The sequence below is a fragment of the Protopterus annectens genome, chromosome 5.part0 (genome assembly GCF_019279795.1).
Source record: "Protopterus annectens isolate FY-2018-M chromosome 5.part0, PAN1.0, whole genome shotgun sequence".
In the NCBI taxonomy this organism is placed as follows: Eukaryota; Metazoa; Chordata; order Ceratodontiformes; family Protopteridae; genus Protopterus; species Protopterus annectens.
Window position 1 is genome coordinate 606974325 of NC_056735.1, and position 22914 is coordinate 606997238.

Consider the following 22914-nt stretch of genomic DNA (forward strand, 5'->3'; position numbering starts at 1 on the left):
GATGATTCACACCTTTTATGAAGGTCTTGCGCAATTTATGGGACATAAGAGAGGAAGCTTGGACACCCTCATGAAAATTAGAAATTGCAGCCAAATGAACCCTAATGGTAGAGGCCAAAAGACCCGATTGAAAAAGTTTGGCCAGATAGTCTAGTATTGTCGACACTGGTGCTGAAAAGGGGTCTACTTGTTTATCTTTCAGCCAACGAGTAAATCTTTTCCACTTGCTCAGATAAGTAATTCTAGTGGAAGACATATGAGAAGCAATGAGAATATCACATACTGGTAAGAAAGGTCATTCTGCCTGGCAATCAGGGGAATTGGAGTAGCCAAGCCATGAGCTTCAGACTATTCAAGTTGGGTTGAATCAGGTTCTGTGGATGTGAGATCAACTCCGGGGTTGGATGGAGAATCCATGGTCGATCTAGTAGGTGAGGCCAAAGGAAGGGGAACGAAATCTGTCGAGGCCAATATGGTGCTATGAGGATCACCTTGCTCTTCAACTGATGGGCTTTCTTCAGAAACTGGGGAATGAGGGGAAAGGGTGTAAATGCATAAAGAAGACCTGAGGGCCAATCATGGACTAGAGCGTCCCTAGGTGACTGTCCTGGAGGGGGAATCAGGGCAAAGTAGTTGCTGCATTTGTAATTGGTCGGGGATGCAAAGAGGTTGCAGCAAGGATGGCCCCAGCGGTGGAAGATCTCCGCCACTATCAAGGGATTCAGGGACTACTCATGAGGTTGAAGAATGCACCTGCTGAGTCTGTCTGCTATCACGCTGGAACTCCCAGGAATGTGCGTTGCTAGAAGAAAATGGTTGGTAGCCATCGCCCATTGCCATATCCTCATGGCCTCTTGACAAAGGGGGTAAGATTTGGTTCCACCTTGCTTGTTGATGTACCAGACCACTGCCATGTTGTCTGATTGAATCGCAGTTTTCCCTGACGGCAGCAGTGGATGGAATGCTTGCAACGCCAGAAGCACCGCCCTCAGCTCTAGAACATTTATATGCAGATGGGCCTCCAGTTCAGACCAAGTGCCTTGGACTGTTTGTCCCTGACATAGCCCCCCCACCCCATCAGGGAGGCGTCCGTGGTCACTGTAGCCTTGGGTTGCTGGGAGAGAAGGGGCAAGACCATTGTGAGAGATTGTGTGTCATCCACCAATTTAAATCCTGTTTGCACCTGTGGGTTACTCGAATCATGGCTGAAAGAAGATGCTGAAAAGGATACCATTGGGTGAGCAGTAGTCATTGTAGAAGCCTCATGTGAAACCTGGCCAGGGAAACAATAATGATGGAGGCTGTCATGGAGCCCAACAGCTGTAGAACTGAGTGAGCCATGGATTTTTCCTTTGAAAGGATTGGAATTAGTTGTTGCTTTATTCTTAGAATTCTGTGTTCTGGAATAGCAGCTCTGCAGTTTTTTATGTCCAAGATAACCCCTATGAATTCTGTCAACCGAGATGGGGTGAGATTGGATTTTTGCCAGTTTATGGTTATGCCTAGCCTTTGAGCAGTGAGGAGAGAGTATGCCAGAGCTTTTTCCAGTAGATGCCTGGTGGTGGAGGCAATGAGCCAGTCGTCTAGGTATGGAAACACCTGGAATCCTTGAAGTCACAAGTGAGCTGTGACAAATGCCATGCACTTTGTGAACACTCTGGGGGCTGTAGAGAGTCCGAAGGGCAGTACTTTGAACTGGTAGTGACTGGCTCTCACATGGAACTACAGAAATCTTCTTGGTGGCCTGTCCACCTTTATGTGGTAGTACGCATCTTGAAGATCTATAGAGCACATCCAATCATCTTTTTCCAAAAGCAGCAGGATAGACTGTATTGTGACCATCCAGAATTTTTGTACTTTCACAAACTTGTTAAATACACTGAGATCCAAAATTGGTCTCCAGTCCCCGGTTTTCTTTGGCAACAAAAATAGTCTTGAGTAGAAATGAGATCCTATCTGGTCTGGAGGGACTATTTGGATGACTCTCTTTCTTAGCAGCTTTTCTGTCTCAAGTGCTGCTTCTTCCCTTTGACTGGGTGGAACATCGGGAAGATTTTTTGAAGGGACGGGATGAAGATCGAAGGGGATATGATAACCTCTGGTTATAATCCTTTGTACCCAGGAATCGGTGGTGAAGGTTAGCCAGGCAGAAGGGTACAAGGAGAAACGTCTCCCAACCACCTCCAGAGGAAAGGAGTTGGGCCGCTCTTCAGGAGTGCTGGTAGGATTGACCAGGGAAAGAATCCCTGGAACCCTGGTTACACAGACCCCATCTGCCTGGAAAGGAGCTTCTTCCCTGTGAGTTTCCCCCTCTGCCTCTGGGGGAGAACTTGGCCTGTGTGTCATGGAAAGGACCCTGAAATTTCTTGAACCATATCTTCCCACTCTTTTGGTTTCAGGAGAAAGCACATTGAGGGGAAGAATAATGGACACCTATAGCAGAAAGGGTCTTACCATCCTGTTCACATCTGGCCAGTGTGCTTTTAACTTTGGGCCCAAACAACGAGGAGGCCTCAATGGGGGCATTAAGAAAAGAAGACTTAAAGGGTTCCGTGAAGTTGCACAAGCACATCCAGGCATGTCATCTCAAGACCGCAGCTGAACTCGCTGCTCTAGCTGCTCCTTCTGATGATTTAGATATCAGTCACATAGAGGAGTTAGATATAGATTCAGTGGTGGCCAGCTGAGAGGCCACTTTTTCACGGACCTCATCAGACACGGCACCAGCCAAAGTTTCAGAGAGCTCAAAAACCAGATCCCTTTGAAGCCTGGTAAAATGTGCCATATAATTCAGGGATCTGATAGCAAAGGTCGCTGAAGCAAAGGTGTGCTTCCCTATCATGTCCAGGGCCCAGGACTCTTTGTTAGGTGGATGGACAGTCTGGCTTTCTTCTTCTGCCAGATCCTTTTTTGTTGCAGCCGCCACCACCAAAGCATCCACAGGAAGACCTTTGGACCAATGGGGATCCAAAGCAGGAGAGGACAAGATATTATCTGGCCTCCAGGGAATAGCTTTGATGGTATCAGGAGCCTTCCAAGCATGCTGCATGATGAGCTGGACAAGTTCATCAGCAGGTGGAGTAACCCAGGAGGTAGGGGGCCGGGCGGGAAAAGCCTGCAGGAACACAGATTCCTCAGAGGTCAGATTAGAGGACTGCCAGTCACCTCTCTGTTTCAGGATTTTGAGGATATCACCAAAGGATGCCTCAGAGGGTGACCGAGGGGATCCTTTCCCCTCATCAAAATCTGTGTCTTCGGTGAGGGACTTCTCTGTGGAGTCCATGTACTTCCTCTTACACTAACTTTTCCAATGGACCTCCTCAGTGGGAGAAGCTGGAGAAGACAGTGGAAAAGGGGATCCCTGAGGGAATATGTCCTGCGGCCCTTGCACCCGGTGTCTGAAACCAGTGTACCAGAGGAGGGTGGAGGTATAGACAGTCTGGTATCACCAGTAGCAGCAAAAGCCTTCTCCATCAGTTGGATGGCTGGTCGACCCGAAGAGGAGTGCATGTCTAGGACAGGGGTCACCCCTCCTTTAAGTGGCTCAGTCTGCCAACCCAGTGTCCCTGGATGACTGTGGAGCAGCAAACTATGCATGTCACAACTGACATCCTGGGTCATAGCAAAACTTTCCTGCCATGAAGGCAACTGCGGTTCCTTAGTGAGATCCATAAAGGGAACCGCAGAAGGAGAAGACTGTGATATATCCATGGACTTCAAAGGCAATGTAGGAGGAGAATAAGAAAGAGTCTTTGGAGATGGGTGATCACCTCTCAAGGAAGGATAGTTCCTGAGGGGTGGGATACCTCTGGCCAAGAGTACCTGGTCCACAAGATGCAACTCATCATGTTCGGAAAGGCTTCTAGTGGACCTCATGGATACTGAGGGAATAACAGCCTGTCCACAGAAGAGGCAGACACGGTTCCCATCTCATCTGACTGCACTGAGGACAATGGTGCCGAGAGAGACTGGACTACTGTTGTCTGCACCAAAGAAGTCATTGGTGCCAAGGTCATGGTCTGCACCAGCACAGGGATCGGTGCCGAAGTGGTTGTCAGTGCCGAAGCTGGAACCAACAAAACTGGAGTCAACAATAAAGGCATCAGTTCTGAGAAAGATCTCGGAGCCAATACAGTCAAGGTCTGTGCTGATGAAATGGTCGGTGCCGATACAGTGGTAATGGTCTGAACCAAGGAGCCCCTCAGTGCCGATATATAGAAGGCTGCAGGAGAAGACAGAGCCGAAATCAGGAATGGAGCCGAAGGCCTCGGTGCCGAAGGTCTAGGCACCAAAAGAACTGGGGCTGACTGAGTGAGCTCCGGAGATGAAACTTTAGCCTTTTTAGGTTTTGGTTGGCGGGAGTCCCAAGCCGGGGACAAAGGCAAAGATGTAGCCTTAGTAGGAACATTCATGGTTTTCTTGTGGGCTCTAGGAGGGGTTGAGGTCTCCGACCCAGAAATAGCCTCTGAAAAGGGAGATTTTAGAAGTCCCTTCAGTAACAGCTTGTTTTTCCTTTCCAACAAGGTTCTATTAGAAACGTTCTCACAAATAGTACAAGGTGGGTCAACAGAGAAATGGGAAGCTCCTAAACAATAAACACACAAAGAGTGTGCATCAGAAGTAGGCAGTTTGTGTCCACAATCAGAACACCGCTTAAACCCCAGACTACCTTTCTTATCTGCCATGACAGCAAATTAAATAATAGAAAAAGTACCAGCAATAGTACAAGAGAGTACCCAAAGGTATGAGAAAAAAAGGAAAGGGATTACCAACGAAGGTAAAGAGAGAATACCTCGCAGTAAAAGTGGTAAAGAAAGAAGCAGAAAAACCTGAAGAAATTATGTATGCTAGATGCGATAGGATAAGAGACAATAAAATATGAACTTTTCTGACAGAAAAGTAATCTGTAAAACTATTAAACAACAATTGACTGTACTTAGCTCAAGAGAAGTAGCTTGACATGACTGAATGGCAATGCAGCAAACGAAATCTGATGTAACAGGGAGAGGGGGATTGTGGGTAAGTGTTTAGCTCGAGAATTTGAAGCTGATGCGAGCTTGGAAAATGGCCGGCTCGGTTCTGAGGTCGGAACCAATACCCATGCGTAAGGAATTAATGAGGATTAACAATATCAGATCAAGGGTTATAGAGTGGAAGGACCCTTTAGTGGTGAGAGATATTGATTGTGAGGAAAGAAGGGGGAGGAACCTTTGGTGTTGAGAGATACTGATTGGGAGGAAAGAAGGGGTGGAGTGAGAGATGCTGATTGGGAGGACGGAAGGGGGCTGGCTATGATAGTATAAATTTAATAGTTATGGGGTGGGGGAATTGGGGGCAGGGTGGGGCATAGAATGAGCCCATGCACAGTGAGGGCAAGTGGAGCAGGGCAAAATTAGATCACAAGATTCATACAGCCTATAAGTACAATGTAAAATATGTATTTTAATTTAAGCATTTGTTCCTTTATCATTTTAAAATATTTGCTAAAAATTCACCAGTTTGTTCTTAGCATTACACTATTTTATTTGGTAATTTATGGTAGGGAATGGAGATACATGCTTATTAGTAGCCACCTGGTTATACTGTTTGGTAGGCTACTGTATGTTAGAATGTAAACACTTTTAGATGAATAGGGCTCCACTACTGAGTTACTGGGGGACACCTTGCAGTGCTACAGACCCAGGGCTTACTTAATTTATTTTACTTTTAGTTTAGAGCAGTTGGCAGAGATAATAACCTTATTTGTTTCACACTGTGGAAGGCTAGTCAGTTTAATTTTCTGCTTAGGTTTTCAGAAAGATGGTGTCTTCCCAGAGACAGGAGTGGTATGCAGAGGGGATAATACCTAGCAAAGGAAATAAAGTTAGAGTTCTGGCTTATGAAACTGGAGTCTCTCCTTCTAACAGTCTCTAAAGGTAGTACAATAGGCTTCACAGTATTAGCAATACATGTATTAGTAAGTCTTTTTCCCATAGACCTAAGTAATTCAGCAGCTAATCAATAAAATAGTATTAGCGACAAGCAGACCTATATATCATACAGTAACATAATTATTATGGCTCAGCACTAATCATAACTATGTGTGTAGGGCAGTATGTCTTGTGATGTGTGGGCATTATGCTTCCTCACAGTAAGGACAGTAGCAACATAGTATAAGATGAACATGTCATACATCAGCCTAATACATATGTTACATTATAATGTGATGTGCCAGAAGAGGTGATTACGGACACAGAGATAGAGAGACACATAACAGTTTGTGTTATGGCACATTTGTGAACATCTTTATGGTATGTTTGTATTACTTGTTTCCTCATTCAGAACATGTCCTGGTCTCTACAATTAAGTGACTGATACAGGGGTAGAGAAGGTGGATGAGTGACAATAACCAATACATCCTCAAACATTTGCATGGAGAAGGTGTAGGAATTGGAAATATGATGGTGACATGAGGATAGTGTTTTGCTGATAACAGATGTAGCACAGACTTATACAAGTAATATTAATATGGATGAAAATTGCATTAGTGTATAACATATGTCAGAATTAAAACCTTTGGCAGTAGAAATAAAATTTACAGACAGGTTGATTATTTTAGCTCACCACAGAGGAGCTTATGCTGTACTAACTTTCAATAATATGTACTGTAAGAGACACTCACAACATGTTCAATAAAAACATTAGGTAGGTAGCAGTATTCATTACACATATCAATTATAGCATCCCTTACATATTACATGATATTCAGCAGCCTAATACATATGGAAGAGTAACTGTATCACAGTTAATTACTCTAATTCTGTTTTACTGTAGCCCAGTGGACATATTGCTATTTCTGCTTAGCTAAATGTGGCAATGTGGTGTGATGCAAAAACTCACTGCATTTTGCAATAACACTTGATATGTCTTTCAGCATCAGATAATTCACTTGCTTGCTGTCAGACCTCATGCAAATAATGAGGACTACAACTGATAAAAAAGAAGGGGTTTAAACAGATGCATAAGAAGCACAAACTTATAAAAACAGGCAGTAAGAGTTTCACCTACTGCTGAATGAAAACCCTTGTCAGGATGCAAAATTAAGTTCATAGACTATCATTATCTGAACTCATCACAAAGGAAATCCTACTTCACATAGCTCAAAATCACACCATTGAAAGGACAGTGATAACCTATTGAGGCAGTGGAAGTTGTGGGTATTAGCCTTCGGTAAAGTATTGACAGTATGAAAATGGCATAATGATGAAATTTACATGCATCCGCCTAATGAATAGTCAACAGTGCAAAGGAGTTAGCTAGAAGGGGTGATGCTAGAGAGAGAAAGCTGGACAAAGACATATCAAAGGTTGGTGTTATGGATCATTAATGGGCATCTTTTCGGTGTATTGTCATTATTCATCTGTCATGTTCTGTATCATTACTGAGTAGAATAAGGGTGGTTTAATAATTCTTCCTTATCGGCAAGGTTGTTTTTGCAAATGCTTTTTTGCAACAGTATTCAAAATCTGTTCATTAAAGGGCATAACTGGAGAAAAATGAAGATGTATGTCCTGAAACATGTCACAGAAGTATAATATCACAGTAAGAATAATGCGACATACATCTGGAGTCTAACCCTTGATGCCTTGGCCATAATACAATCTTCAAACAAGTAATTTATGGCAATACTCCACAGAGGAAGTTGCATTTTGTTAGAACCAGTAGTCAATGAACTGTTAGAGGAACTGTTGCCAATTATTGCTTTTATTCTGCCTTTACTCTGTATTGGATGTTTAAGCACCTTTGCATGAGGATAACCGGTCTACTGTGGGTAATGGCAACAACTGACCAGGTTTTTCCATAGGATGTGAACAGACACTTGCCATCACTGTTCATTGGTGCATGATACCAAATTCTGTACAAATATTGAGGACAAAAAGTGAAGCCTTTCTTTTGGGCCATTTCTGGTTATCTGTGTTGTGGGATTCTATTTTTTGACCAGATTAAATATGTGACAAAGAGGTTGATAGGAAAGTGGTGAAATTGGGGAGGGGGGAGCAGTGAGGAGAACACAGGGGAAAGAATAGAGAAACCTGAAGAAAGGTTGTGGGAGAAAACCATAGTTATTCACTTCTTCATAACATAAATGTAGAACAGTAGACAGAACTTGCTGAATTTGGACTGTCACCACACCAACGGTAGGTGACAAGAACAGAATAATGATGTAGAGTCAACTGTACCAAATCAAGTGTGTCAAGAAGACATGTAGGTAAAGTGGAGAGTTATGTATGGGTCATTATGGTTTGTGGGACAGGTGCCCATTTTTTCTCTCTCTTTTTTTTTACTTTCAAAGAGAGAAGAATGTTGTGGAAGAGGCCTAGGAATGTGAGGGTCAGCAATGTAGGGTAGGTTAGAAGGCAGGTCCTGATATACAGTACATACAAGATGGGCAGAGATGGTGATGGACACAAAATGTTTGGGGGATATCATGATTAGACACTGATAGGGGAAATCAGAGGCACACCCACATCAAGCCTGAGATCACTCTCAGAACTGTCATCACTGTCTCCTGACTCAGTTTCCTATGTCAGTGCTCAATGTGGCATCATCTCTGCAATACGACAAAACATCTTTTCTACAAGGCTGATTCAGGCACTGAGGCCCCTTTCCACTATACAGAATTTCCTGATGCAGATGGAGCAGGTAGAGTGAGGGTTGTGAAGGCAGTGCTGACAGGTTGGGACCCTGAAGTGCTGGGTGTCTGATCAAATCTGTAGTGGTCGGTCTACCTCTCTGCACAAAATGTCATTTTCAACAAAACTTTTTTAAGTCATAGAAAATATTCAAATTTAAAAACAAAGTGAGTGAAAGTGTGGGTTAAGACAAAAAAAGAGAGAGAATTAGATCCATGGCATGTCATGTTACTATATAATTTCACTACATACACATTTTTGATTATCCAGTCTATGCAACTTTGGCACGTCCTGCCAATTGCACTGCTATAATATCATAAATACAACTATTTATTTCACTATTTCCACATTGTATATAATTGCAATAGTTATTAGGCTTACAGTAAGACCCGATGCATATGTACCCCATGTGTATATGTGGTGATGTAACCTCTCTTGGTGCACCTCCCTTTTTGTTGCAATGTCTTCAGAAGCTGTACAATAGAACGTAAATGAAGAGACATGAAAGCATAATAAAAACCAGTCATGGTTACCTACTTCATTCTGTGTAATTGAATGCCATTGAGGTCAATTTATTACACAACTGAGGGTGTGAGCACTTCAAAACTCATCCACAAATTTGCTAAGAAGGCCCTTTGTGCACTGTTTCAGGTCACTGTAGTGGTGATAGCAATTCTTCCCAGTGTATGGGATACCAGTTGCACTGGAAATGGCTTTGGCTATGCTATTGTAACCTTCAGTCTTATTCTAAGACTCAGTATAATCCCCCTGCAGTAAGCCTAAAGCTATAAAGATACACAAAGAGTGACACAAAAATTCTGGACTTCTCAATACCCCACCCTTGTGCTCTAAATTTAGCATCATCTTCTCCCACACTGGCCAGGTCTGCAAAAGTCAAGCAGCAACTCTGTGTATGAACTGGCACCAACGTCCAAGCTCATGTTTAACAGCAGAAAGACACAAAACCATGCAAGCTGCATTTGCTTGATGGAAAGAAAAAAGAGAGAGAGATATCCATTGCTAGACAATGAAGGAGGGATTCCAATAAACAACAATGAAGGTCTGAAACATGGCAGTGAGAATTGCCATGTGTGATGCACAACCTATTCACTTTTTCCAGTGGTCAACTCTGACATACTCAATGGTTTGGCTTGTAAGCTTTGGTGTTTGGAAGGTTCAGTAAGATGACATGGGACATACTTTGTTGGAACTTGCAAACTGTAAAAAGTTATTTATATAAGGTGGAATTCAAACCTATGGAATAAAGGATGCATACATATCAAATCAGGTTATTACTTCTCAGTGTTATAGGACAAATCCCTTTCAACCAGGGTCATTACAGATATACTGCATTTATGAATGGAGATATACTTCAGATAGGCCTGTATGTGCATGATTTTAAGAAGTCATAGAAACTGTATTCCCACGTAAGAACAGTATTACTGTTTGTAAGTTTATTTCAGATGCAGAGACTTTAATGAGCTGAGTAATACAGGCTGAGGTATAAGATATACAGGTACCTGTCAAATCTTCGAATGCGCAAAATTTCGAACGTTACATGGTCGACACCAAACGTTCGAAATTTTGAGTGCTCGAAGATAGACTGTCAACGGCACCATACGGCACAGATAGGGAGAATTTCCCTTTTCTGCACTGACGTGCAGTCTCGTAGTTGCTATATTTAAGTAGGGGGGTGTGGGGGCTGCATGGGGGCTTGCCCCCCTGCCTACACTGTTAAAGTGTTTTTTTTTCTGCGTTTTCTTGTATTTTTTTTATGTTCGAACATCCAAATGTCGAACATTTGGTCTCGACTATGTAATGTTTGACATTTTGGATGTTCAAACATTTAACATAGATCCTAAATACATATATATATATATATATATATATATATATATATATATATATACACACACACACACACACACACACACACACACACACACACACACACACACACACACACACACACAAACACACATATCACACATAGACAGACACCAACACATCCAACAATTGCACACTCATACATTCACCTTCCTACCCTAACCCACACATACAACTTACAAATAATTTCACATACACTCAAACTCCCACCCAAAACCCTTACAAAGCACTCACTTACCTTAGATTCCACGTAAATCCATACACTATGCTGAACAACATCCAAACCAAACAGCACATGTCACGTAATGTAAAGCCATGACCGCAAATTTAAAATATTTGAATTTGCGATTATGCACTTTTAACATTTTAAAAATTCTCTTTTATGGTCGCAAAATACTGAAATTCGAGAGTTCAGTATTTCGTGATTATAAAGGGGAACTCTATATATATATATATATATATATATATATATATATATATATATATATATATATACATACACACTTCACTGCAGTTACACACAAAATCACCTGCATTTCATAAGTAAGTAATTAATGAGATATGCTAGCTAAATAAGTGTAATTATCAAAGCATTGCATTTCTTGCAATCAACCTACTTATGATAGTCTTTTGTAAGTAGTGTTACCTTCCTAGTTAATGTGTTGTGAGAAATGATGTTCTGACACTGTAATAATAAGTGTTATCTGAACTTAAACCGTGGATTACCTGTGTGCTGTATCTAAAGTCACTGCACTTACAACTTTGTGCCACAGAGACAATTACACAGCAGGTGGATATTGTCCAATCAGCACTGTCCAGAGCACTGTACATTGCCACTATTCCTGCTTGCACTATAGAAGGTGGCTCAAATAAAATCTTTCACTTTTTTCCTTAAGTAGGTAAACTTGATTGTACACACACAAAAAGGAAAGACATTCACAAAAAAAAAAAAAAAAGCATATGAAGTTGTGATGAAAGTGAACCATAAATCGTGAGTAATAATTCAGAATTCCCTTCACACAGTATGGATTTGAACCCCAGAGCAACTATTTTATGGTCCAAAATCACTGCATTTACAGCTTGTGCTACAGAGAGAGGAATATATCAGGTGCACATCACTCAGTACAAATACCTCACAATGGTGCCAGGAGTGTTTGCACTAAAGAATACTACGCAAATTAAATATTTCCAATTTTTCTTCAGATGTGAGGCCTGTTTGTGCTTTGCCAAGCAGTGTGCAAATTAAAAAGGCAAAAAAATATTAAAAATCATAAAAACACGAGAACAAACATGAGTTGTATTTCCATTCAACAGTTATATCATTGCAAAGACACATGCTGCATTTTCACATCTGCTGCAGACACTACAAGCAACACGTGTCCTATAAATCATCAGCATGTAATGTAGTGTCAGTGCCTGAGAAATTGGACATTTTGACAATGCCAAAGTCATGCTTGGCAGAGTATATACAATTAATCAGGAGACAAACAATGCCATTAAGAAGTACTTCCTACTGATGACATATGATTCTGAGAGTTTATATACCATGTGACACAGCTGTCCACAGTACTCTTGTTAATCCTTTTGTGTTATAGTGCTGTACAACCTGTCATACAGTATGATATAGCATCCCTTGTTAATATTATTATTAGTGAGGACAGCAGGTGACTAGACAATAACAACGCCTTTGCAACCTCAACTCACATGATCTACAGATAAGATATGGAATATTTATCACATATTTTGGCATATGCATTTCTTGTAAAACATATTGTTCTTCTATAAAAATTTTAAAAAAAATCTGCAAGCTGGATGCACACCCCTGCATCATCTCTCTTGTTTCTTTTAAACTCATTGTATTTATACCGTGTGCTACAGTGATACTTAGAAGAGATGGAGAACTTCTTAACTTACTGAAGTGCACAGTGCTTTATCAAAGCATACCCCTGCCACTGTGAAATATGCTTATGATGGCATTCCAAATTAAAATTTTCAGTTCTTACCATGGGCAGTAGACTATCATTCACTGCCATGAAACACTGACATTCCAAAATGAGCTTTGACAGAATACGCAAAAGATGAACTCATTAAAAGGAAAAAAAATATCAATTGTAGCAAACATCAAGGAATAATAAAGAAAATGCAATATTATGAGATTTCCTTACTCTGTGTGTCATACAACCTGATCACATATTGATGAAATACACAATGACTCTCTCAAGCAGCACACTATCTGAATTTGAGCCCTCAGTTTAGTGCAATAACACACACTCGGTTGTGTTTCTTATCCCTCTTTGACACCAACACAGGCTTAGAGTAGGAATCAGAAAATGTACATAGCATACAGATTTGACTTAGCAGACAATCAAATTACAGATTCAGCAGAAGAAAGGTAAGAAAATGTTCCTTTCTCATTTGCTTAAACAGGTGTATATGAATGAGATATTGACAACATATTTATGCTAATAATAGCTCACACCATAATAATGTAAGTTTACCAGCACTGCAGCTACCTCATCTATTTTCTGAGCATCTTTCCCTTCTTTCAGCTTAACTAACAGAAATGCAATGTCATAGGCATTTATTTGCAACTTTGTTTCACTGTGTAGTATAGTTGAATAGCACTGCAGAACAGTTTTAAACAAAGGATGGAGAGTGTGCTCTTATTTAAAGAATAACAAGTTTGATAACATTGTTCTCATAGTTCTCAAGGGGCTTCCACATTTTTTTCTTAAGTCTAATCTGTATGATACACTGATGTCAGAGAGAAGATATTGCCTGTTGCTGTGGTCAGAGTAATTATGAACACTTGGAAGCCATTAGCAGCTAACAATTGTTATTGCTCAACCCTGTAGTCATAGGGCATGTGCATGCAATAGTGTAGCTACGTACATGACGTTTACCTCTCCTACAGCATGTGAGAATTTTGGTATTCAGGAATGCTAATGATTTAATACCTCATTTGCATCTTCACAATGCTGAGAGGGCTAAATCTACACTATATAAAGGTAATGGTGTAGCTATGGAAGTGGAAGGGGGAAGACTGGCTTGATATAGATAGACCATTACTGGTATTTATTTGGAAGATTTTTTCTACACGTTACTGCATGTTTTCATAAGGTGTGCTTGTTCTCTTCATAAACTGCTTACATTTTCATATTTGAAATATATTTCAAGATGTGATAGAATTTTTTTTTTATTTGTATGCATTTATTTCATTCAAGGTTGACTTGTCAGTTTTTGCTCTGTTTTCAAAGTTTGTTAATGAATGGTATGGTTACATCACAATAGTGTGTTACCATTTGCTCTTGGAGTTTCACCAGTTACTGCAGACAAGTGTATTGTGTTTATTATCAGCTTTAAAAAGCTGTGCATGTGCAATGTACAGAGGTGTTAGGCTTCTCAGATGTCCAGTGGTGATCTCCACAACAGTGGAGAGACCAAGGAAATTTGTTCGGCATTTCTACTTTGAATGTTTGCCTATTTATTGATAATACTGTGATGCAGTAGTCAGTTATACAACTGCTATCCTAATTACAGAAATGTTAACAGACTGGATGTAAAGCTAACGTATCACAATCTACTTTTTTGTGTGGGGCTACTTCCTTAACTTGTGTGTAGTCCTAAATGAGCACTGTGTGTTCAATTGTTTTGTTTTGATGATGGTGGAGCACATTTTATTTCAGGACAATCATTTCTCTATCTGCCACGAATGTGTTTTGTCTTTTTTTCTTTTTAATGTCATACACTATTATGGCACATAGGCCAATGGTTCCATGCTAGCCACCATTCAGTGATTCACAGAATGAGGTCATCATTGAAGCCTTACTCTGTCAGGGATCCTTCCTGCTTTATAGAGGCAGAGGTGATATGAGTGCCAGAAAAAACATATGGCAATAGGTGGTCAGTGACATAAACACAATGTGTGGCAATGCCAGAAACTATAATTAGGTGTGGCACCACACCACTGACATGATTACAACAGCACACAAGAAGGTAACTGCAGTAGTAAGTGAGCAAATAGCTATAGGGAGATGGCCTGCTACCAAACCAGCACTCACTGCAACAGAGCAGTTCCTGCCCACTGTAAGAGATCCCAACAGCTCAGCAGAGGCTTCACACAGACTACTTGATGTTGGTGGTGATGTGGATGGCAGGCCAAGCATATTCCAAGAACAACTTCAGGTGTGCTATATATAAGACATTTACTGGCATTCTAGACATCTTCATGTGTTAATGCTTGTATACTTCTGATATATTTGGAAACATCAAACCATGTGAGTTAGGAGAGACACAGTCCAACAGAGATTGTGTGGTGTTGGGGAGGAATATTCAGTCTGATTGATTCTAGTATATTTCTTAAGGGGAAGATAGGGATGGCATTATTCTCTTGTCCTTGTGTCAGTTGCATTCTGATGCTTATTAGACTTCTTTCCACTGCCTTCCTGTTTTTCCAAAGATATAAGAATTACCATCTGAAAGACCACCTGCACGTGGTAAACACAAACTTTCATTTATTAGTAATACCTATTAGATGTAAATCTGAGGAGTGAGTAATTATTGTATTCTTTCAGTATCTGATTTTTTTTTCTAGTTACTATGTGTCTCATTATTGTATTTGTTTCTTATTATCACAGGTAATCCTGACAGTGGTCATCTAGAACTCATACCACCTAATGTCAGAACATCAGTAGGCTCTGATGATGATAGTGGTGATATGGGTGCCGATGTTCAGTCTGACACTGAGGTTGTGGCTCACACATCCCCTGGTCTTACTTTGGACACAGTCAATTTTCCTGTGCATACCCATCCTACTGAGCCCTTGGATATAGGACAGGTTGAGGGTGACACAGTTGATCAGGGTAGTGTGTTTACTCCAGTTGCAGAACTGGTTGAGTCTGACTGTATCCATCAAGAGGGCTTAGTATCACACAGTAGTATTGATAGGGGTGCCCAGAGGACCCAATAGTCCACATTTATCCTGATCCTGGTGTGTTATTACGTGCCACCAGTTATATGTATAGGTCCATCATGGAGACACTGACACATTCCACCATGGTCTCAGAAGAGATAGTGTGAGTCCTGAATGCAGTGCATTCTAACATGTGACTGCCTACACCATGTGATTGGCCCTTTGGATAGGATGAGTGACACACTGGATTAGGCAGTGTCTTTGATGGAACTTCTGCTGGGGGAGGGTTGGCATCCACATGTCCGTAGAGCTGTAACATCCTCTGTTGGCAAACATGGCCATGCCAGATCCCACTCCCGTAATTGTACTATTTCCACTGCTCCATCAGTGATTGATGTGTCCACATCCAGAAGTGTGAGGCTTCATGGTCATGGTCCTGGACATAGTCATTAAGAGGGCTCATCCAGCAGACATCACTCATGCTCAGGTAGCACCCCAACTTCAAACTGGGGATGTGGAAGTGGCAGTGCAACTCCTGGCAGAGGCAGTTTGCATGGTTGGGAGCCATGGCACTGAACTGACAACTCTACCATGCGTGGCTTACACCTGCCTGACATGCCAGAATGTAGTGCTAGCATGGAGCTTGATTGTGTTCATGTAGACACACACACACATGTACACACACACACACACACACACACACACACACACACACACACACACACACACACACACACACACACACACACACACTTCACAAAAACTGACCATACCAACTCACAGACAAACAAGCCAAGCAAACTTTAATGCTGATTGTAATACAGCTCCTGTTAGTGACCCTGAGATATTTTCTACCTTACTGAATGTTCTGTGTTTCTTACTCACACACCCTCACTAAATTGGTGTCAGGCTTGGCCTCCCTCCACCCTGAGCAAATGATGATGACCTTGTCTTGCCCTTTGTTCATTTTGTTTTGACTTAGGATTGCATATATGAGTGATGCAAAGCGTGGATAGCCAAGTAAGACATTATCACAGTGTTGATTTTATGTATAGATATTACATAAGACAATTTGGTATGTTTTTGTACATGCTCAATTCAGAATAATTTATTTTCAATTAGTATTGTAAGTCATGTATTCATATCACTGATATTGCATTCCTGCTTATTGTTCTACTTGTGAACCTGTTTATTTATTTATTTCAGTTTTGGAGCCCGTTTTCAGTGGAGGAACACAAGGAATAATTACAGTTCAAATATTTTGATTACAAGGTAATATCAATGTACATGCAAAGTCATAGGCACTCAGAATTACAAATAATAAGGCAGTTACATAGGGAATATTAATGATCATGCAAATCATTGATATAATTTTGATGTTTACTGGTTTGTGTACAGTGGTTAAGTGACCATCTTCATGCCAGTTACTGTACATATTGCATGGCTGTATATTGCAGATATCATTCCTATTAGACAGTAATGTCATTGGTGGGCACCTCACACAGGTTCTGCTTGAATACATTTATGACTAACAGTATGAAGGTATATCAGTTACTTTTATCTTCTTATACATTTTTTTCATATAGTACAGGTTCTACACTTTTTTTACTCAAATTTTTATTTTGATTTAAAACAGAATAATGATTGTTTATAATTAATAAATATTCAGCTATATACAGTATTTACATTTATCCTGACAAACAGATTAAGATAAGGAGAGATCTATGCAAAAAGAATGATGATACATTATATTTAAATTATCAAGAAGAGTCTGATTCCATTTGCAAAGTGTCAATCGATGTCAAAAAACTATTCTCCATGGGATACTGACTAATGGCTAGGGATGGATTCTCAGTTCTTTAGTTTTGATCTACATTAAAACAGACTTCTTCAGTAGACATAAACATTCCTCCATGGTGAGCACTGTGTTGGATTTCCATCTTCTGGTTATACATTTTCTAGCTATTGCTAGTATAGTCCATATTAAATACAAATCCAATTTCTTCAAGTTAGGATTATTGATTACATTCAGTAAAATTAGAGATTTTGTCAAAATGAATGTATCTGTACAAAGAGCTTGTAAAAAAATATTATTCTCATTCCAATATGTTCTAATACTGACACAATCATAAAAAACATGGGACCATTCTGTGTTAGCTCATTCCTGGCAACTTCAGCATATATTATTACTTGAGGTGTTTATCTCTGAAATTTTCTCAAGTGTTAAGAAGGATCTATGTAGATATTTCCATTGAAATATTCTCCAATATTGTGAATGGAATGTTAATTTAACTGAGAATACAATATTTGTCTTATCTTCTATTGATAGGGGAGTCTGAATACCTTTAGTTAAATATTGCCAATAGGATACTTTAGGAGGTGTCCTATATGCAATTAATATAGTGTATAAGTATAACTCATTGTTTGTATTAGTGTTCTTACAGATAATTTCAAACAACCAAGATATAAATTTAGGGGTACTTTTAAATGAATTATTTACTATTCTACATAGATCCTTAGAATATGTTAAAACACTCTACAACACTAGCCAGTCATTAGGTGTTAATCCACAGGGTGAGACTGAATGTTGTGTTTCCAAGACTTGTTGCCTTTTCATACAATGAAACCAGCATATTAAGTTCTTATTTCCCTATGAAGTAAAAATCTCTCTATGTATTTTATCAAGGAAATTTCTTATAATACTGAATGTAGCTAATAATGCAAACCAAAGTTTTATATCTATATTCATATTGACAAATTTCCTAAAGGCATCAACAATATGGTTTATTAGGTTTAATTTGGTTGGTTTTGTTACATTATATTGTAGATTTATACTCAAATATTACCATGTTCTATTATCATTATCTGTAACTATAAGATTTTTTGATAAAACATTTTATTCCTTAATATTATGGAATGCAACCATTTCCAATTAGAAAAAATATTTAGGCTTTAACCAATCTATCTCAATTTTAAGTGTAGAAGCCCTTATGCATTTTGCAGTGTCTGGAAATTTTAACCCACCCCTTGTTCCCAATGCCTAATATGATGGGAATATGCCACTCTATTATTCTTTGGAAACCACAAGAACTTTAAGAATATTGATGTAATTTCTTTAAGAAATCTTTTTTTCTGGTAATAATATAAGAGCCTGGGCTATATATATTACATTAGGTAGTAAGACCATTTTTATCAACTGCAGTCTGTCTTCAACTGTTATAAACATAATGTTCCATTTATTTACCAATGTTTTAATTGATTCTATAATGTTTGTATAATTGGTATTTAGAATCTCTACCATATTCATATACAGTACAATCCCTGAATAGTCTAAGATGGAACTTGCTTACCATTAATATGATTTACAGATATTTGTAAATTCTGTTTTTTAACAAGATCTTTGATTTTGATTTATTAAAGTAGAGACCTGAGAGTTTTTGAAAGTTTCCTATTAACACATCTACTTCATCCAGTACTTCTTTAGAGTTAGGTAAAGTGAGAAGCACATCATCAACCAACATCATTAATTTGGAACTATATTGATCATATACATCTGTCCCTCTTATTTTTGAGTTGCTACATATTAGGATTTTAAGAATTTATATAGCTAATGCAAAAAAGATAGGTGACATGGGACATCCTTGCCTAGTGCCTCTAGTGATCTGTATGGCTTCAGAGGTAAAATGGCCTATTTTAACAAATGCTAAGTTATTCTCATAAACTTTCTTTATAAATGTGATAAAAGAATGAGGAAAATCAAATATATTCAAAACTATAAGTAGATAATCCCAGTTTAAAGAACCAAAGGCCTTTTCTATATCTAAACCAATTATCAATGCTTCTTGATTTTCTCTATTTAAATAATCAATTAATGTTAATATCCTTTTGATATTGTCCTGTGTTTGTCTATTATATATAAAACCCATTTGATCTTTATTAATTATTTTGGACAGTGGGACTTTCATTCTATTAACTATAATTGACATAAAGCTTTTATAATCGTTATTAAGCAAATATATTGGTCTATAAGAATTGCAATACTTAGGGTCTTTATTTTCTTTTAAAATAGGAGTAATTAAAGAATATCTCTATGAAGGGGCAATTATTGCTAATGATTGGACTTCAAGAAAGGTTTTATGTAGGAGAGAAGTTATAGAATTGGGAAATAAATTATACATTTCTATAATTAAATCATCTATGCCTGGTACCTTGTTAGATTTACTTTCTTTAATCCTGTATAAAATTTATTTCTGTGTTATTGGTTTTTGCAACTCCAGCCTTAGTTCTTCAGAGACTTTTTTAATGGGGGGGGGGTTATATTATCTAAGTTGTAAATTTCATTTATACTTATTTCACTTTTATGGTGTTCTGCATAATGATTTTTAAAAGCATCTAAAATGTCACCTATGTCTGAGATAATATTCCTTCTTCTTTCATGTAATATGCTACCAATATTATTAGTTTTTGATTGCATTTTAACTTTCATAGATAGATTATACAGATGTTTTGGAGAAGTAGCATAAGAGTTTATTTTTAATCTTTCTATGGCTAAGTTAGTTTTATGGGATAATATTTCATTATATTTTTATTTGTGTCTTCTATTTTCTTTTTGTTTTCCGACTCACATAAGTTCTTATTGGATTTAAGTAATACAAGTTGATTTTATAATTCCTGTAATTCTGATTCCCAGTTTTTAATTTTATTTTTGTACCAGCTGATGGTTTTACCATATATATAAGCTTTTAATTAGGCTGCATGTAAACTTATTTTAACTCCCCCTCCCCATTTTGTTAGTTACACTCCTTCCTTGTTAAATGTCTGTCTAGTAGAGTATCTCCCTAGTCTAAATTTTCCTGATTTCTGCCTGCTTCTTTTGACTTTTTTATTTCTCCTAATTTCTGCCTGTTCCTTTTGACTGTAGGACTCGCTCATATTTTACTTACCTATCCTCCTGTTCCCAGGTCTCTGATTGCTTTTGTAGACTTTTTTTATTGCTTTGCATGCATTCCCTATTTAGGTCTGATTACACTGTATTTTTGGCCATCCCCTCACACCTGACTGTTATTGACCCTCCCCTTCTAACTTGTAAGAGGTTTTTTAAACCCTGGGAGCCATCTTTAAATTTCTCTAAGCAGCTGCAGTCCCTGGTGTTGTGAGCTCCCATTGTAAGTACTCAAATTTGCTTTCTTTTACTTTTTTGTTTTTATTTGGCAATGTAAACCTTTATTTTAGCATTTTATTGCTATATTTGGCAGTGTAAACATTTTTAAACTATCATCTTATGTTATAGTGATAGTGGCTGGAACTGTTTGTTTTCTGTTTACTGCATGTAAATGTTTCACTTACTATTGCTTTATTTTAAGTGCATATTATCCTTGTCATATATATTAATTTTTGCTGGCATTTTGTGCTGGAACTGTTTTACTGTGTACTGCATGTTATTGTTTTATCTATTATTACTGCTCTACTTAAATGAATATTATCCTTGTCATAGATATTGTTAATGTTCTGCTGGCATTCAGTTCGACCTCTGAGGTCTAACATTATGTCAGGGACTGCAAGTGGATTTTTAAACTGAACCCATGCATTCCCTTCTTATATTGATTTTGTTCTCTGCTCCTGTTAAGACAGGGATTTATGTATGAACCACGTTACTTGGCTGCATGCGGTTTTACAGTTATTGTTTCTATTTTTATTCTGCAGTCCATTTATATATTTTAGCTGTTTTTGTATGAACTAGCATTATTGGTTTTCAGTGTTTATCTGTAATCTGTCTACTGATTGTAGCTGAGGTATAACGGAACTATTATTAGAATGTTATTGCTAAGTAACTCTACTGCCTAGTGTTTTCTATACACCCTGAAAGACATTGATATTAGGGTTGTTTCACTGAAGTTGTCTAACTCCATTACTACAATTTCTTCAATATCTATTTTCCTTTAGTGTCTGTACATCACAACTACATAGAGGGTCCGGTTTGTTCCCCACCCCATACCTGAGAGCACGGACACTCCAAAACTGAGAAACTTCAGAAAACTTGACTGCTAGTTGATCACCTCCACAACCTCTCTGCTTCTTTCCAGGTGCTTACAGCTACACACCACAGAATTTCATTCTGTAATAATTTCAGTAGCACTAGCTATTGCTTTGTTAAGCAAATGAGTATTTGTAGTGCCATTGGTTGAGCTCTGCATCGGTACTGGCAGCTGCACTGTATCCCCCCATGACTTACAAGTTATTCTTACCTTTTTTTCTCTCCTCCCCTACCATAGTGTTTAAATTAGGCTGCATGTAAACTTATTTTAACTTCCCCCTCCCCATTTTGTTAGTTACACTCCTCCCTTGTTAAATGTCTATCTAGTAGAGTATCTCCTTAGTCTAAATTCTCTTGATTTCTGCCTGCTTCTTTTGACTTTTGTATTTGTCCTCATTTCTGCCTGTTCCTTTTGAATGTAGGACTCGTTCATATTTTACTTACCTATCTTCCTGATCCCAGGTCTCTGATTGCTTTTGTAGACTTCTTATTGCTTTGTCTGGATACTCTGCCCTTCCTCTCTCCTGCCTTCCATCTATGTTCTTTACCCTTTAATAATGTCCAGTTTATCTACTTTCTGTGCTTCCCACCACCAGTTATTCTTTCCCTAGCCTGCTCTCCTTCTCTACCCTATCCTGCTGTGCTGTTATACCTTCCTATACCTAAGGTTTTCTCCCTCTGCCTCTTTGTATCCTGACTCACCTCCATAGCTCACTGATTTTTTTCTTAAGGAATCTTGTCACTTCTTGTAGTAACTCACTGTGAGTGTCGACCCACTGCATTCACTACACTCGGGCTCACTTCGCTCCCCTCCCAACTCCATTCCAACCCACCCCCATATCATTTATTTTATACCTAACCACTTGTCACCTCCTCCCCTTCCAGTTCATCCCCAACACTGCACCTCACTTCCTGCCTCTATCAGAAAATCCCTCCCACCTCCCCCTCTCTTATTACAACTCCAATCAGACATGCCTACAAATATCACCCTTGGGTACATCCCACCTTTTCTTAAACTAATTAACATGTACTGCACACATCCAACCCAACTACTAAAAGCATCCATCCACACACTAATAGTATTCAACCTACTCCTTCTTTCTAATCTGTCCTCCTATCACACTCAACTTGATAACCATACCCCATCTCCATGGAAAACACAATCCACAGCTAATCTCATTAAACTAAAAAACTTCCCTGTATCACTATCCGAACTTACCACACCAAAACCTTTCCCTTACTCATGCAACAAACCAACCATAAAAACTAACCCTCTCTCTTCACAAAAACAAACTATAATAATTTACAAATTTAACGAACTCTATCTACACCTACTCCAAAAACTCACTTGCAGTGGAGATGTCCACCCCAATTCAGGACCCAAAACACTAATAAACCCTAACTCAAAT